Source organism: Cardiocondyla obscurior, linkage group LG20 (assembly GCF_019399895.1).
Source record: "Cardiocondyla obscurior isolate alpha-2009 linkage group LG20, Cobs3.1, whole genome shotgun sequence".
NCBI lineage: Eukaryota > Metazoa > Arthropoda > Insecta > Hymenoptera > Formicidae > Cardiocondyla > Cardiocondyla obscurior.
Window position 1 is genome coordinate 4673523 of NC_091883.1, and position 15717 is coordinate 4689239.

The 15717-nt window shown below is 47.9% G+C and overlaps 1 long non-coding RNA gene across 1 annotated transcript in view; it reads left to right on the forward strand.

Moving 5' to 3' along the window:
- Positions 1–15717, forward strand: part of LOC139110427 (uncharacterized) — a 32313-nt gene that overhangs the window by 16039 nt on the left and 557 nt on the right. Inside the window, exons 4-5 of the long non-coding RNA XR_011546999.1 lie at positions 4168–4283; positions 4397–4439. This is a non-coding gene — a long non-coding RNA (uncharacterized lncRNA). The remainder of the gene's footprint in view (positions 1–4167; positions 4284–4396; positions 4440–15717) is intronic.

Consider the following 15717-nt stretch of genomic DNA (forward strand, 5'->3'; position numbering starts at 1 on the left):
CCAGTTAAAAGGCCGAACTTATAAAAATATTCCCCGCACCTAGTCCCCGTGCCGCCTACAATGTAATTTGTCTCATAGCCATTCACGAAGGCATAACGACGCCCATCAAGGCCCTCGGCCGCTTCCTGCGCGGGACCCTGAACGACCGTAGCGATTCTCTCCGCGGCGCAAACTGCGTCGGTCAATCTCGCGTTAAACGCTCGCTGAACGAGCTTAAACTGTCCCGTAAAATCCGCACGCTGAGTTCTATTTGTCCGCGATCGGCCGGATCGGCGTTCTCGCGCGATATCAGAGACTCCAACCCGCCCGTGAGAACGATTGTCCTCCGTGTCGCGCCGTAATTAACGGAACGAGCCTTTAGAAAGCGGCAAAGAGATCTTTAACTCACTGTCGCGATCTGACAAGTCGGACGGTTAATCGATATCGCACCGAATTTATCCTCGAGCCCGTTCACAATCGGATTTCACGGCGAGTTAATTGGAGTAGTTGGAGAACCCGCTCGAGGAACTCCGATTAAGCAGTAAACTACTCCCGTTACATCTTTCTGTCTCGCCGCCTGTTACGAGATAAGTGCTCCTTTCCCTTCTTCCCCCTCCGGCTTCGTTTATCTAAACCGCGATTGTTCGCTCGCGGCGAGGTAGACTTGCAATTATAAAACAATTATCAATTGTTCCCGATTCGATAACTCTCGGGCATCGCGGAGTGACGAGGCGATTAGCCGCGAAGGCTTTCGTCGCGGATGCGAAATTTCCAGGCGCAGATAAATAGGCGGCGCGATTCCTCAACGCGCACGTCAAATTTCGCCCCTTGACGCGAGCGTAACTGTGCAAACCCAGCTAAAACCCACATCGCGATTAATATTCTAGACCTATTGTATATAAATATTCAAATATACATTACGCCCGGATACGCGCCTATCCGTTTCCACAAGATTATCCTATGAATAAATTTTGAATTAGACCGTGGATATGACATACACACGCGGGCATACGTTATGCATGTGAGAGTCCATTTGCATTGGCGAGTTTTAGTCAATAAATATAAATGCGTATCGGTGTGACGCGTATTATATATTATATACGTTATGTTCAATTTGTTACGCGTGTACGTGCGTATGTGCAGCTCGCAGTCGCCACGCACATACGTCTTCATTTGCATTGCTGATACAGGTAATAAATTCGGAGGCGGCGCGGGGGAAATCGCTCAACTACAACGCGTTCGACGGCCGGCAGTAAACGAACGTGTAACGAAATTACGAGGTGCATTTCGTAAAGGACCGTCCGGATGGTCCGAAGGAAAATATACCGCGCGGGCGACGATCGAGCTTTTCGCGGATCGTTCAATCTCGTCGCTCCAAGCGGTGCCTCGCCACGAGATCATAAAGCGAACGATCGTGCACTTAAGTGACGCCTGATTGCCTCTCGTCTCGCTGGAAAAGCATATTGTCGGAAAATTGTGTTTCCCCGTGTTGGTTTCCTCGAGATTCACGGCCGCGAAATCGCCGGTCCTTTAATAACTTCGCCCTGATATCGGTGCACACATACTCGAGATTAGTTGTACACGAACGATGCCTCTCCATTTTCTTCGAGGGCGGCCTGCATCCGCGCCGGATCATCCGCTATCGACCTGCCGCAAAAGCCGGGTTCATCGAACCGAGGAAAGTATCGAAACGACGAAGGGATTAACCGTAACGAAATTTGTGCTTCCTCGAGGATGACTCGCGGCACCGAGTAGACCGAGGCCGCTTTCGTCGGCGCAAACGTCCTTGTATTATTTAAATCATACGCCGGCGATGAATATTTTATGCCGAAAGTCAGCAACAACAGCGGCGGAACACGCGCGGAATTGCAAACGAAAGGCGGGCGTCACGTTCCCTGAATTTCGCGAGCGCGCGTCTCTTTTCTTTTAATAGTCGGAGCGATATCCGAGAGTAGAATGGATAAAGCGGCTCATTCATCATTCCGGGCGAGAGACGCGCAAATTTCCTCACGTTTCTTTTCCCTCCCTGTAATTCCCGCGCTCTCCTTTAGGCGCTCTTCGCGTTAGAAGCGGCTGCGGGACCGCTGTATGCGTGCCCCGCCCGCAACTTCGACGGGAATGGGTTCAAATCAAACCGGGATAAAAAAAAAGAGACGACGGTAAAGAGCAGCGAGAATAAAATATGAAAAATACGTTTCCCTGGGGCGATACGATTCATTTTACCAATCCTGTCTTGCTTTTGCACGGCTGCGAGAAAGGAAAGGAAATGAGTTGCGAAAAAAAGGGGAGAGAAGGGAGGGCACACGTGTAATATTAACCCGTCACGAGTCTTTTTTTGTTCTCTGAAACTTTCTCCTTGCAACCTGTATCTATCCAACTCTTTCGGCGCTACGTTGAACGATAGTTAATTGCAGTACGATTGCAATGTTGACTGGTAGTCGCCGACGCATAGGTCGAAATTTCATCCGATCGAAAATTCGTCCTGGCTTACCCGATGCATTGACGTATAGCCAATCGACGATGCAACGTGAATAACAGATCTGTCTAAACAGCACGACGATGTCCGCTTTTTCCGATGAAAAACAGCTGAAACGTTCACTTTTTTCCGCAGAATTATTCGACTGTCCATTTGTCGATATTGCGGCTATCTCTCAAATAAAGGAGTTGCAAGCGCGTTTAAGTAGAGCTACGCAAACTAGCAATCCAATTTGAAAAAGCAATTAATACGTAAAATAATTTTAAGTAATCAAATTAAAATAATTTTGTTTAAGCAATTATTGCTGCCAACGGACAGGAAATTAATATAAAATGTAAGGTTTAAAATGATAAAACTCCATTAAAACAATTGCATTAATATTGTAATTGTTTATGAAATTAAAGTAAAGTATAACAAAATAGGTACGCGTCGTAACATAATGTTATAGTTATTACAATCATCGCACGTTTCGAAATGGCTCTCTCAAGCGCGAGATGGCATACGTAAAATCACGGAAACTGTTATCAAACCGTGAATACAATAGGCTACGCGCGACATAAAGCAAAAACACGGTGGACGTGTACGATAACTCGCCAGTGGTAGCTGCAATAAAGAAATGAAATTCCTCGAAATATTACCTTCGCCTCGTCAAACCGCACCGCGATCGTAACCGTAACGAGTCCGGACTGCAATGGCACGTGAGAGGAACAACGAGCGACAGATTCGTTCGTACCTCGCAGCCAGGTGAGCAGCGCGATTGCATTGCGGTACGTCGCTGGACGAAAATCCGACGCGTCCTCTCGATCGCGATTTTTATTTGCCGCGATGCGCTTCTCGTGGAGCGCAACCCTATCGAGAAACGTTCGCGAGATGGTGGAAATAAACTCTTGAGATTCCACACGTGATGCGACCGAGAAGCCACTCGGTTTTAGCACGGATACACTCGTGCACGCCGGCTCAATTGCGAGGAGGGTGAAAAGTACTCCGCTCGTCAGAGGTGCCAGCGAGAGGGTAGGTGTTTCGGAGCCCGCTGGCAGCGGTGAAGAGCACCGTCGGCTTCTTCCGCGGTTGCGGTCACGACAACCGAGTCGTGGTTCGCCAAGAAAGAGAGAGAAAGCGAAAGGGTGAGCGAGAAGGAGAGCGCACGCACCCCGAGCCCTTGGTAATTGCTACCGTGTTTATAATTGTTGCGCTCTCCTTCTTCGCTCCTTTGTGAGGAACGGCACTCGAGGTTTGCCGCTCCTTCTTCCGGTCGTTCTCACGTGCGCCGCCCGACCGCCACTCCGCCAGCGTAACTGGAATCATCCCCCGAGCTACGTGTTCGCGAAACGTGGAGCGAGACGGAAAATTAGTCCGCGGATACAGTAAACGATGGTCCGCGCCTTCGTTTCTTCTTCGGGGTGGTTTAGCGCCGACGAAAAAGTCGCCCTGAGGGAGAAGCGCATACCGGCACTTTGTTCCCTTCTTGCAGTATTTCGTGCCTTTCAAGACGGCGCTTGTTCTTTCCCGTCATAGACGCGCAATGAAATTTAATGCCGCGAACTGTTACATCTACATTTCACTAATTAAATATATGTAATCAATATCAAAGCTGTAATTATGAAAGAAAATTGATATTTCGTTAATGATTGTTGTTTTTAATAAATCCTAAACGTCGACTGTCAAGTCGGAGATTAGATTTTTGCTAATAAAATATAATTTTTTTGTTTCAGATGAAAGTCCAGAGGAAGACTCGTCGGAGGAGCACAAGACTAACATCCCGGTTGGAGTGCTGAGAGGAGGAGGAGAGCCTAGGAAAGGTATCCTGCATCGGCGGAGCAACTTTTAGGTGAGCATGAATTGATTGAAATAAAAACTCTATTAAATAAACTTTTTTTTTATTAATTTTATTAATTAAAATACAGGCATGTCTACATTAATGTTTTCCATTTTATGTTACAGAAACTTCATATATCTACAACTCCGCTGAAATTTATGCAGATGGGTAAGTCGCATACATTTTTTTTCGTAGTTTATAATTAAGTCCCTTAAAAAATAGCGCTTGCATGGTCTCCTCTAATATCGTTTAAATATAGTAATTTGATATCTCTTCTAAAAAACTATTCGCTCGTTAATAAAAAAAGAAAATTTGCGAACGAAGAAATACCACGAGAAATACAGTTAGGTAAAAGCTGCGACTGTAGCTTTACGAATATTTCGCGGCTCTCTTTTGGGATCTGTCGCGGAGTTAACGGTAGATTCCCGTGGAATTTGCGACGGGCGCGAATTTATCTGTCTCGACGCGCGCGACGCGGTGAGTTACATCAAGATTTATAACAACGCCGTGCCGGCGAAGGGACTCTCGAAGACGACGGACGTCGGCGCTTATTTATTCGGCAAGGTGCCGCCTTGTTACCGTTCACCTCGGGTTTCCTGTTCCGCCGCGATTCGATCAAGTCGGCCCGCGTTACCGTCGGCACCGGCCGCAGGAACCACTTATATTCGTGTTTATTACATCGAGATGTGACGTCATTTCCTGAGGGAGGGAGGACGGAATAACTTCATCATCGTATCCCACAGACGCGGCGGCGGAGGCTGCGATGGTGGCGGTGAATCTCCCCCCTTTTGAATAGAGCCAAGTGGATCCGCGCGTCGGCTCTCTTCCTCGTTTCCTCTCTCAGTCTTCCGTCACTTCCTCTCCACCCCCTGTCTCTTCTCCCCGGTCTCTCTTTTCGCCGGTCGTAAAGCTCCATCCTCGGCTTTATACGTGGCTTCGAAAATTCGCCCCGATACTGACTGCCTTTGACTCGAACGCCGGGAAGAAGAGCGCCGCGCTCAAAAGAAAGTGGGCGAAAGCCGATGTCGTCGAATGAGAAACGCCAGGCTGACTTCCGCCGGACGGGAAAATGTACCGGGAGAGCGGAACCGCAGATGGCGAGCCGCAAATTCGTCGCCCGACTCGCGTTTTGCATAAGAACGATCGGCCGCACTTTTCGCGACGCCTTCCTCCGCTCCCGTCGGAGTTCCTTGCGCTTTTATTTCACCCGACCTGGGAAAACGTCTTTTTCGCGACGCCCGATAACTCCTATTGTGTTACGATTCGGCGAGAGACGAGTACTATCGAGAGCACGCGAGGTTACATAAAATACAGTCTACTTCTGGCGCATTAAAATATTGAAGGATTTCTCAGATACGTTCTGGCACGTTGCACACATTTTTTTTATTTGAAATGCAATCTTAACGGGGAATTTATTCGCTCAGATTTGCGTTCTATCTACAAACCTGTATCCAATAAAATAGTAAAACGCGCAACGTCAAAAAGAGTGACGTCGCAAAATGTCATTTCACTCCTTCGCTTCTTGCACCGATAGCGAGTCTTAACGTTTCAGGCCTTCTAACGTCTTGAAATCTTTCATCAAAATTCGAGTGCTCGATTGTAGTGTCGCTCGATATCTTTTCTACGGTGTCGCGTCAAAGGGTTTCGCAGTAATACGTATTAGAGGTGGCTTCTTTATGGATACACGGGCGTGAAACGGCATCGCGGTAATCTACCGGTTCGCTGGCCCGGTTCCGCCTTCTTCTTTCAGATGTAAATGCACTTGCAGGGGAGATCGAATCGCGCGGACTTGTGAAAAGGAAAATGGTAAAGTCTGACCGAGTCATTTCTCGTCACGAAGCGACGCGCGGATTACTCATTTTATATACAGCTCGCGTCTAGCGCAATTGTTTACGGCTGCATTTAAGAGCCGTATATACGCGGAACAAGAACCATTCGAGACCGACTACTTTACGGCCGTGGAAATTAGACGGCTGTCCGCGCGCGGATACCTCGCTAAATTCGTAATTAGATAATCCCCTGGCATCTGGCGAGCGTAAAGATCTCCGGCGCGTACGAGGACGCTCGCGCGGACCGCTCGTTTTCGAATTAGACGACCGCTTAGTGTTTCGCGCGCCGCGAGAATCTCGTGAAAGGATCCGAGAAATGCTCTCCGGCTAAATCATGGTCTTCATTTTACTTCCGGGGCAGGCAACTTGTGCACTTGTAATAGCTTCTCATATAACAGCCGCGCCAGACTCGTCGGCGTTGCGCCACGGGGACTTGGTATAATTTTCACCTAAGGCGTGGCTAGGTGGAATTGTTCAGATCCAACGGCGGTCACGCCGCATTCGCATAATAATAGCCGTATTAACAATGCTTGAACGAGAACGTAATTCAGGGGCTGAAAACTTTCGGGCTCAAAAGTCGCGGTGCATTAATAGAAAGCGCGTGCAACCGAATTTTTCACCGCTTCGATCAATTTATCGCAACGAGAGGCCAACCTAGTCGTTCTCCACCTCTCTTAAAACGTCCGGCTCTCGAGCGAAAGAGATGGAATCCTTTTCGTTATTATGTCACCGTTGTAACATTAGATTCCCTTCCGCTTGCTTCCCTGTTAATTATTTCCATGCCGCGCGGTAACTCTCTTAGTAAGCCGGAAAGTATCGTCATTATTCTCAAACCCGGTTACTTCCTAAGGGACGGACGATTTTATAACTTCCATCGCCGATTCACTCTCGCAGTCGGGTCCCCGGGCTGTATTCGACTTCTGGACCCGACGATAATGCTATTTAACATGCCGTACTAGCGCGAGTGCAAAGTGTCGTACCATTATAGAGCGCGGACGCGCCGCTCCATTAAGCAACGCATACGTTTCTCGCTCGGTATATACGCTGCTTCGAGATGGGAACGGGAGCCGGTGGTACAGAAGGGCGGTCGAGCTGCGCTGGGGTGGCCGACGGCAACATTTGGCGAACTATGCCTTTAATTAAACCGAAAGAGCGACGTGTATTGTCATTCCACGCGGCGGCGGCGTTGCATTGTGCAAAAGCCGCGGGGTCGGCCAGTTACACTATGCAGTTGCCGATGAAAGGGAGGAAGGACGGAGGCTTCGTGTTCTCGCGAGGAAATTTGCGCCCGTTCCGTTCCGCGAGGCCTCGTGCTAGCCTGTTCCACCGCTGCAAAAACGGACAAAACCAACGTAACGAGATCTTCCGCTCGGATTGCGCACGCCGGGAACGAGACCTCTCCCCTTTCTCGTCCCTCTGCTTTTCCCTTGGCCCCCCGGAATCCGCTCGCGTTCTCTCGGTGTCGTCTCGTACTATTAATTGACAGTCGTCGGCTTAATCGCCACTTAATTACTTCGCAGTCGGGTAGCGTCTAATTATCAAACGCTTGTTCGCGTCTTATCCTTTGACTCGTTTCGACGAAGTGACGACGCCTCGGTGTAACGCTTAAGTGTAATTCTCCGTCCCTTAGTACACGCTTCTTCATTGAGAATATAAAATTAGTATCTCGCGCTCGTAACGCAGAAAAGACTAATACGCTCAAGCAGGGAAAAAGGCACTACGCGGAACGGCAAGAGAGTTGAAAAAGCATATTTCTCTGGAAGCTCAAATGTTAATATCTTAACATTTCAACCGTGAGGAAAGAGATCCTTTCCTCCGCAAAACCGTCGGAGAAAAATTGTATAATCTTTCTACTTTAAATATGCGCGTACCTCTTTGCATTCGCAAAGACACAAATCGTTTCAGGAACCTAAACTTTGATTAAAAATTTTTATAAACTGCACGGTCGACTGATAATTGTATAGAAAAACGATATGTAACTGAGTAAAAATTCAGCCTAACTATTATCTAACAAATACTTTCTTCTTTCTTTTTTCTTTTTTTTTTCTTTCCTTTCTGCGCGGTCACTAGCTGCAAAATCAGAATAACTAAATAAATTTCCATTTGGGTAAAGACCTCTTTGAAAAGTAATTCGTACAAAAATAAAAAATCAATATTGGATTGGATTGATTAAAGAACGCGTCATTAAAATAAAATAGGATCGAGTACGTCGAAGTACTCCACGCAATTCGTCATCGTGCAAATATTTGTGTAACGTAAACGCGAGAAGGGAAAGGATAACTGGACGAAACGAGATTGCTTTTTTCGGAGGGGTACTATTGCAAATAATATCTCCCGCTTTTATCTCTTTTTGTGTACGCGCGGTACAGCGATGCGACTCGCGCGGACATCCGGTTCCAGCGATACCATCGATATTAGGGAGTCGGCGCGCGAGAGGCATCATCAGCGGCACCGGGCCGTGTCAATCGTCACGTGTGACTAGCCGCGAGACTCATTTCCGCGCGCAAATGGCAATGAAAATTGAGCTGGGAGAAATTACACGGATATTACACATCGAGCGACGCGGAGGAGAGTGCCTCGCGGTACACGAAAGCGCGATCTCTACGAGCGACTGGATTCACGTAAAAAATTATGTGGAGGTTCATCGTTTGACCCACGTCCCGCACCGATTCCTCGACGAGTCGGCGCTCCCTCGTTCCTCTTCTCATTCCACTTCCACTTGGGAGAGCCGGTTGGCTCCCGTCATTAGGACTTTACAACCTGAACGTGAACTCTCCGAGGAGAGAGCAGGGTAGGACGAGGGGGGGACCGGCTCTGGACGGCCAAAACGTGCCGGGAATCGCAACTTTTTCCCCGGTATCCGCCGGCGAGAGGCGGAGGGATGCGCGCGAATTTAAAGCGCCCGTTATACTTTCCACGGGGAAACGCGGGCCATCCACGTCTTCGTTTCTCATTCTCGTAGCGCGCTTTAGCACGCGGGGGAGGCAGGACCCGCGCTAAACGAGTAAACGAAATCGTGCCGGACGAATAAATTTCCGAGGCTCTAATCACGTTGCCGCTCAAATGCGCTTACGAATGGGCGAATTACCATCCGACAGATTACCCGGTCGAAAACTTTTCTCCCCGGCACACACACGCTTAACTCAACAGTTTTGCGCCAATCGGATTTTACACGGATAATTACGGTCTTTAGTTTCGGGCCCAGGCTTTAAAGCGTAGCACGCGGTGTATACGTTCGCATTTGCGCCGGGCCGGCCCAGGCTCTATCAATTATGTGCCCGGATTTAATAATTATTATCCCATTGAGAGGTACAATAAACTCTGTCTTCCGGCAAGTGCCGTCTCTCTCGCGTAATAAGACGGCACTTCGTCCGATATCGCGGATTAGACGGCGCGACGGGCCCGGAGAAAAGAGATTGTCGTCTCACAATGGACAATCGCGGCGGTCGCGATTCGATTATGCTAATGCGCCGTGACGGCGACGGTTTCGCCCCGTTCGCGACCCCGCAAGATCGACGTAATCGCCGTTAACTTTTTAATAGCACGGCCGATTGTCCGCGAGGGATGAATTTCTGGCGAGAGGCGAGCCGGGCGACAATGCAATCGCAATACAATTTAATCGCGTCCCGGGAACGATTCGCCGACTTTCGTCCCGCTTTTCATTCGCCACCGCGGGCATTGAACTCTTTCCTCCAGTCTCCTCGCTAGAAAATAGTTCGCTCTCGGTTCAACGAATTTCCCTTTATCCCGGGCGACAACCAGCGTTCGCGCACGGCAACAAAAAGGATGCTCCGCGCGTAATTTCCGTTCGCGAGGTCGCACTTCGGGATTTTACCGGGCGGATTAAAGGAGCCGACAAGACATTTTAAATTTCTGAATCTTCCTTTTTCGCGTGTTCTCGTTACGTGTGCGCGCGCTTAAAAATTTGAGGAAATTGTTTATTAATCCTTTTGACGCCGTGCCCCGCGCGCTTTTAATCTCCACTTTAATAAAGAAAGTAGTAATTAACGTTGCTAGTCCGCTGCTTGATAGTTCCTTCAAGCCGCAATAAAACGGACAAAATCTACGGCGGTCGTGCGAGATGCACATGAGGGAAATGTGCTCGTAAAAGAGTAATTTGTACCAAGTTTAAAGCACACTATAAAGCCACGGCCGACTCGGTGTCGATTTCGTTGAAACGTTCTTTACGTATAAAAATAACTATATTTTTTTCTTACGCGCACAGATATTCATAAAATTAATTAAAAATTCCCACTTTCCCATTCGTGAAACTTTTGCAGATCGCAATAATGTTTTTACAATTGTAACAATTTTATTTTATTTATTTTTTTTTTTTTAGAAAAACGAGAAAATCACGAACTTAGCTTTCTATTTCTTTTTTTAAATACTTCTCCCATGCCAGTATTATCGAAATATAAAAACTTATTTAAATATTCAGATCCATTTGCGCGAATAAAAGACATCGTAATCCACGAATTTAAAGCGATGAGTGTAAAGTGAACATAAAGCATCCTCCATCCCCCGCTAATCCGCGTTATGAAAAATGGCACCCTATTACGAGGATTAATGCTACCGCGGATTCGAGACTCGAGTGGAAATTGAATTCTCAATAGCCTCGATAGATATCGCGGACGGAACCGTCTAAATCTGTCCGCTGTTTGTGCATTATGCGCGTCCACACGGCGCGAATGGCCCGACGATCCGTTCGAGATATTTTTTTTCTCCCGACGTTCGCCGTTTGCGCGGATATTTTTCCCCGATCTATTTATCCTTCAAATAGCTCGCCCATTGTTGGGAATGAAAATATATACCCTGCGTTAATGTCGCGAAAGGGTTTCGCGGGGGAGAAAGAGAATTAACGGCGCGTTGCACGCACGGGCGGATGTACAAGTTGCGGAAACGCAAATATTGAAAAAAAGGGACGGAAGACGCTCGGCAAATACGCGGCTGACGATTGAGAGGATCTGAGATACTCCCGATAAACCGATGGGTCGCAATATTTTATCGTCGTCAATATTGAACGGCACATTTGCTGGTCCGCGAGAACAGAGAGATGCGGGATCGAGCGGCAGGCTCGCGCGCGAGCCGCTTTACGCGGTTTTGCGTGCAACGCAAATTTTCACTCTTTCCATTAATCGGCCGCGCGCGGCGGAGAGAGTGCCGCAGGCCATTTTGCAGGTGTCCCCGATAAATCGCGATAAATCCCACCGCGCCCCGACCGCGGGCCGTAAATCGCTGTAATCGTATACCTTCGGTATCGGCATGTCCGGTGTCCAGCGGCAATCGATCGCGGAAAAGATCCCCGACTTCCCGTCCGCGAATGCAAAGACGATATTTCGCGAGAAGTGGGTCGCGCGGTCGAATTCACATGCTCGTGCGTACTCTCATTCTTTTCGGGAGAGAGAAACGCGCGGCATCGCGGCTCGTAATCCACGTTTATAGCGGCGCGTTTACATTTCCGCGTTTTTACAGCGCTGCCTGGCTCGAACGCTGAATATTCACGTGAACACCGCGTGAATATTCACAATCGCGAGGAGGAAAAGCAAAAAAAAAAAAAAAAAAAAGAAAAAAAAGAAAAAATTCGCTACGTTAATACGATGGCCGGGCACGCTCTATTAGAATTAAACTTCCAACTTCTCTGTTATAGATGCATCATCGTGCGCGTTGTAAACATAGTAATGAGAGTTCCGTGAGTTTGTTACCATCCCGCGCGCGAATCGCGGTCCGTTAATTGCAATAAAATTTAGGGGTGCGCGAATTAAATTTCGTGTCGTTACCCGGCGCCTCCACGTGCCGCCGATAGTTAATAATTAACTTCAATTTATACCGTGTGTTTGTTATAATACTAATTATAATTTGGCAACGTAATCTATATCTCGCAGCTCTAATTTAACTACCACCAACTCTCGCTACGGCGTGCGTATAGTAAAACAAACTGAAACTTATTAACTCGCGCGCGAGATACCGAAGATGCGGCCGGCTCTACGATGTAGACTGCCACCAAGCCGTCTCGCAATTTTGCAAACTATATCTTCCATAGCGCTTCGCATTTACACGACAGACTCGTTAAAACTGAGATAATGCGTTCTCGCCGGGAGTGAGATGTTCCGTGTATTCCGAGGTGGAGAAACTTCAGCTTCGCACGTCATTTCTGGGATCTGGTTGATGATCTTGTTACCGCGTTTATAGCGCGGATGCCACACCAAAGTGTCGCGGAAAATCCGCTCTATGAATATACTACAATCCGCCTGTATTTTCGTATTCCGTTAGTCCGCGTTCTGTTATTCCCCGTCGCAATCTAAAGTAATCTGCTGCAATTTAAGTTATTGCAACCACCGATGCGTCCGGTAGTCAACATTTCGACCTTTTCCCGGATACTTCCAAGTTAAGCGAAATCAACGAGCTTCGTGCCGTTAAAGAAACATTAAATGACCAAATAAAATCCGCGCATTTATTTATTTATTATTATTATTATTATTATTTTTCTTTTTATTTGTACGCGTTCGTAGCTTCGGAATAATCCCGAGATACAAAAAACAGAACGTGGGTGCCGCGCAGGCTTCGAAAAAATAAAGAATTTCTGGCCCTCCGTGCTGCGTCGCGACGGATATTTTTGAGCTAATCGTGCGTGTCGAGTTTCGCAATAATCGCCGCGAGCTAAATCGACAAAAGGCGAGACTGTCGCACCACCGACGAAGGAGAAATTCCGTGACTACGGGGGAGAACCGAGCGCGAGGTGTTGGATAACGTACGAGCTATTACCTCGGGGACTTGTAACTCGATGCGATCGGTAAACGTCGTCGTCACGTGCCCGCGACAACGCGTACGTGATCCCGTACGTGTAACCATAGGTCTCATTGATCGTTATTCGACAATGTGCGGTGTAACTATCGCAAAACGAATGCGGTCGTTTCGTACGAGCGATGTCTTCCATTTACTTGGAAAGGCCAATCGATTAAAACGTATCTTTCTTGCGTTATAAAATTTTAGAACATAATTTTCTAGATAAAAAAAAAAGGATTTTAAAAAATATATAAATATTTTATGATATTCATGAATTGGTTCTATCGAGATTCATTTAAAGTAACGTAACAAATATTAATAAGAGGAGGCACGGGGAAAGAAATGAGGGCAGGAGACGAGACGACAGTCGTGCTCAACGGCTGCAGCGAAAGTTGCCGAGCTGGGAATTATCATTTCGGAGTCATATGTACTACGGCGTAGAGGAGAGACTGTCTTATAAACTCGGAGAGACCGCGCTAAATCCTATTTGCATATGTTGCTGTGTGCCTCAACGACGTAACATACATTCTCGCTAAAGTCCGATCTGCATAACAATAGACAACACGAGAGTACGGGCTGAGTTATAAAATATATGTCGGCGTAACCCGTTACACCGTATTGCGTTTATTTCCATCGATTATCGTCCGTGAATTACGAGTTTACCGAGGGCCCGGTTGAACGGCAATGCCATTTAGCACTGCGATATAATATTGAGAATCCAACCGTACACTTTCACGTTCGAGAGTCGTTTCGCAGCGTCACGCGAAGCGCGCATTAAAGCCACTTGGAACAATCGCATTATTGTCGAGCATTACATGTCGAGTATCCGAGACCTCCGTGTCGGGATCTTTTAAACTCACGCTTCCGCCTCCGTTCTCCACGGTCATTCTGTGGTCAAGTATCCGAGAGGAAAGAGGGTCCAAAAAAAGGATAGATTTATCGCTCCACTCGGAAGAATCTCTCGGGAGCGGAGAAAACATATAATACATAACGCGAGGAAGCGTGTAATTATAAAAGATATACGAAATAAAATTGTAATTAAAGGAGCTCACGTTTGCAACCATTAAGCGGATCGTGTATAAAAATGGGGGGGTATAAATTTTTAATATCGCTTTCGCAATTTCGCGGAGATGCGTTCACGCGATGAAGGAGGAACCGGAGCCCTCTTGCCGAGGCGACGTTTGTCGGCATTTAAAACGCATCGCGTGCGATAACCGCTACGGCGATAGGTTTGATGAAATACCACGGGTCTCGATTGTATATATTCAAACCGCGACGTTAATCTGCCGCTACACCGATATTTCGCGACGCGGTTTAAGATACGAGAGTCGTTAACGGCGAGTCGTAACGAAATATCTCGGCGGGAGGAAGAGGTCCTCTCGATTCTCCCGATACGTCGACGCCGTCGTACACGATGCTCTCGCGGCCTCGCGTACATGTGTCCACGTGTAATGGGGCTTAAACCAATTCCGCCTTGCTCTCGCACAAAGTACTCGGGCCGGAGCCGTCTGTGCCACCCACTTAAAGCGTCGCGCGGCCGTCCGATGTGCAACGGCGAACGATCGCCACGGCAATTCCCGGCTAATGGCACTGCGGCGACGTGGAAAGGCGATGCATCGTGCGCAACGTACATACGTACGTGCAACATACCGTACGGACGACGACGTGCCGATATAAAGTCGTCTTCAAAGCGCCGCCATATGGTACCCAATTCGCACCGGAATCGATAACGCACGGATACTGTACGAGCGATAACCAGTCCCTCCCTCTCTCTCTGTTTCTCTCGTCCGGCAGTAAATCGACAACGCTCGTTCCGTCACGTTTTGATATTCGCCATCACGTTACACGACTGCGACGTAACGCGCTTTTTACGTAAAAAAGGTACTATGGCGATCCTCGCGGTTAGAATAATCGGGAGAGCCGTCCGCCAGCGAGATTTACACCGCGGGATTTTACGCTCAGAAAAGTTGGTTCAATCGTTAATGCATTATATGTAATAAATTCTATCTTTGCGAGTTTCGCCGGAGTTCGATCAGGGTCGACGAGAAGTTTCGGCGTGGCAGCGCGCTAAAAATAATTCTCTGGGAGAAACGCTCGTAAAGAGAAGTGAAAACAGTCGTAACGTTTTTCACGAACTTTAGCCAAGTGAAATAACATAATATGTACCGCGTGTAGAAAATAATACGATGATGCTTTTGTGATATGAAAATTTAGACATCGATGTTGTATTAAAGTACAGACTCGCGTACAGGTGCACTTAGTGAACGCGAACATCGAACGAACGAACGAAAATGACGGCTAGGTCTCGGAATCGCGAAAAAATATACTCGAGCGTCGAGCAGGACGTTCCTCTGTTTTGTAGGAAGACGCCTCGAGCTCGGCGAACTCATAAATTCATTGCGAGAACACCGTGCGGACTCCGTTTTCTATTTGCGCGACAAGGACAGCGCGCAAATGACGATCGACTCTATCGGCTGTCTCACTTTCTTACGCGTGTCCTCTCTTTTCCTCCAAGGGCCGAAATCTCTAACGGTCACTTCAGTCTGGTTGCGGAGACACGGGCGTGAAGACGCGTCGGTAATCGCTCCGCAATTTCGCGTAATTTCGACCGCGAGTAGGAAAGTCCCGCATCCGAATAAGTGTCGACATCGTCGACTCGGGAACGAGCGATCATATTTTGTACGCCTGAGCGATCCCACTCGTCGTTCTGTGCTCTGTTTCGGGCCTCGAAAAAATGCATCGGAACGACAAAGTTACGTCCCGAGCGCAGCGCAGCGCGTCCGACGTGAATTACTCCGCGGATTACTCGGCCATTTCCGACCTCCCATTACTAT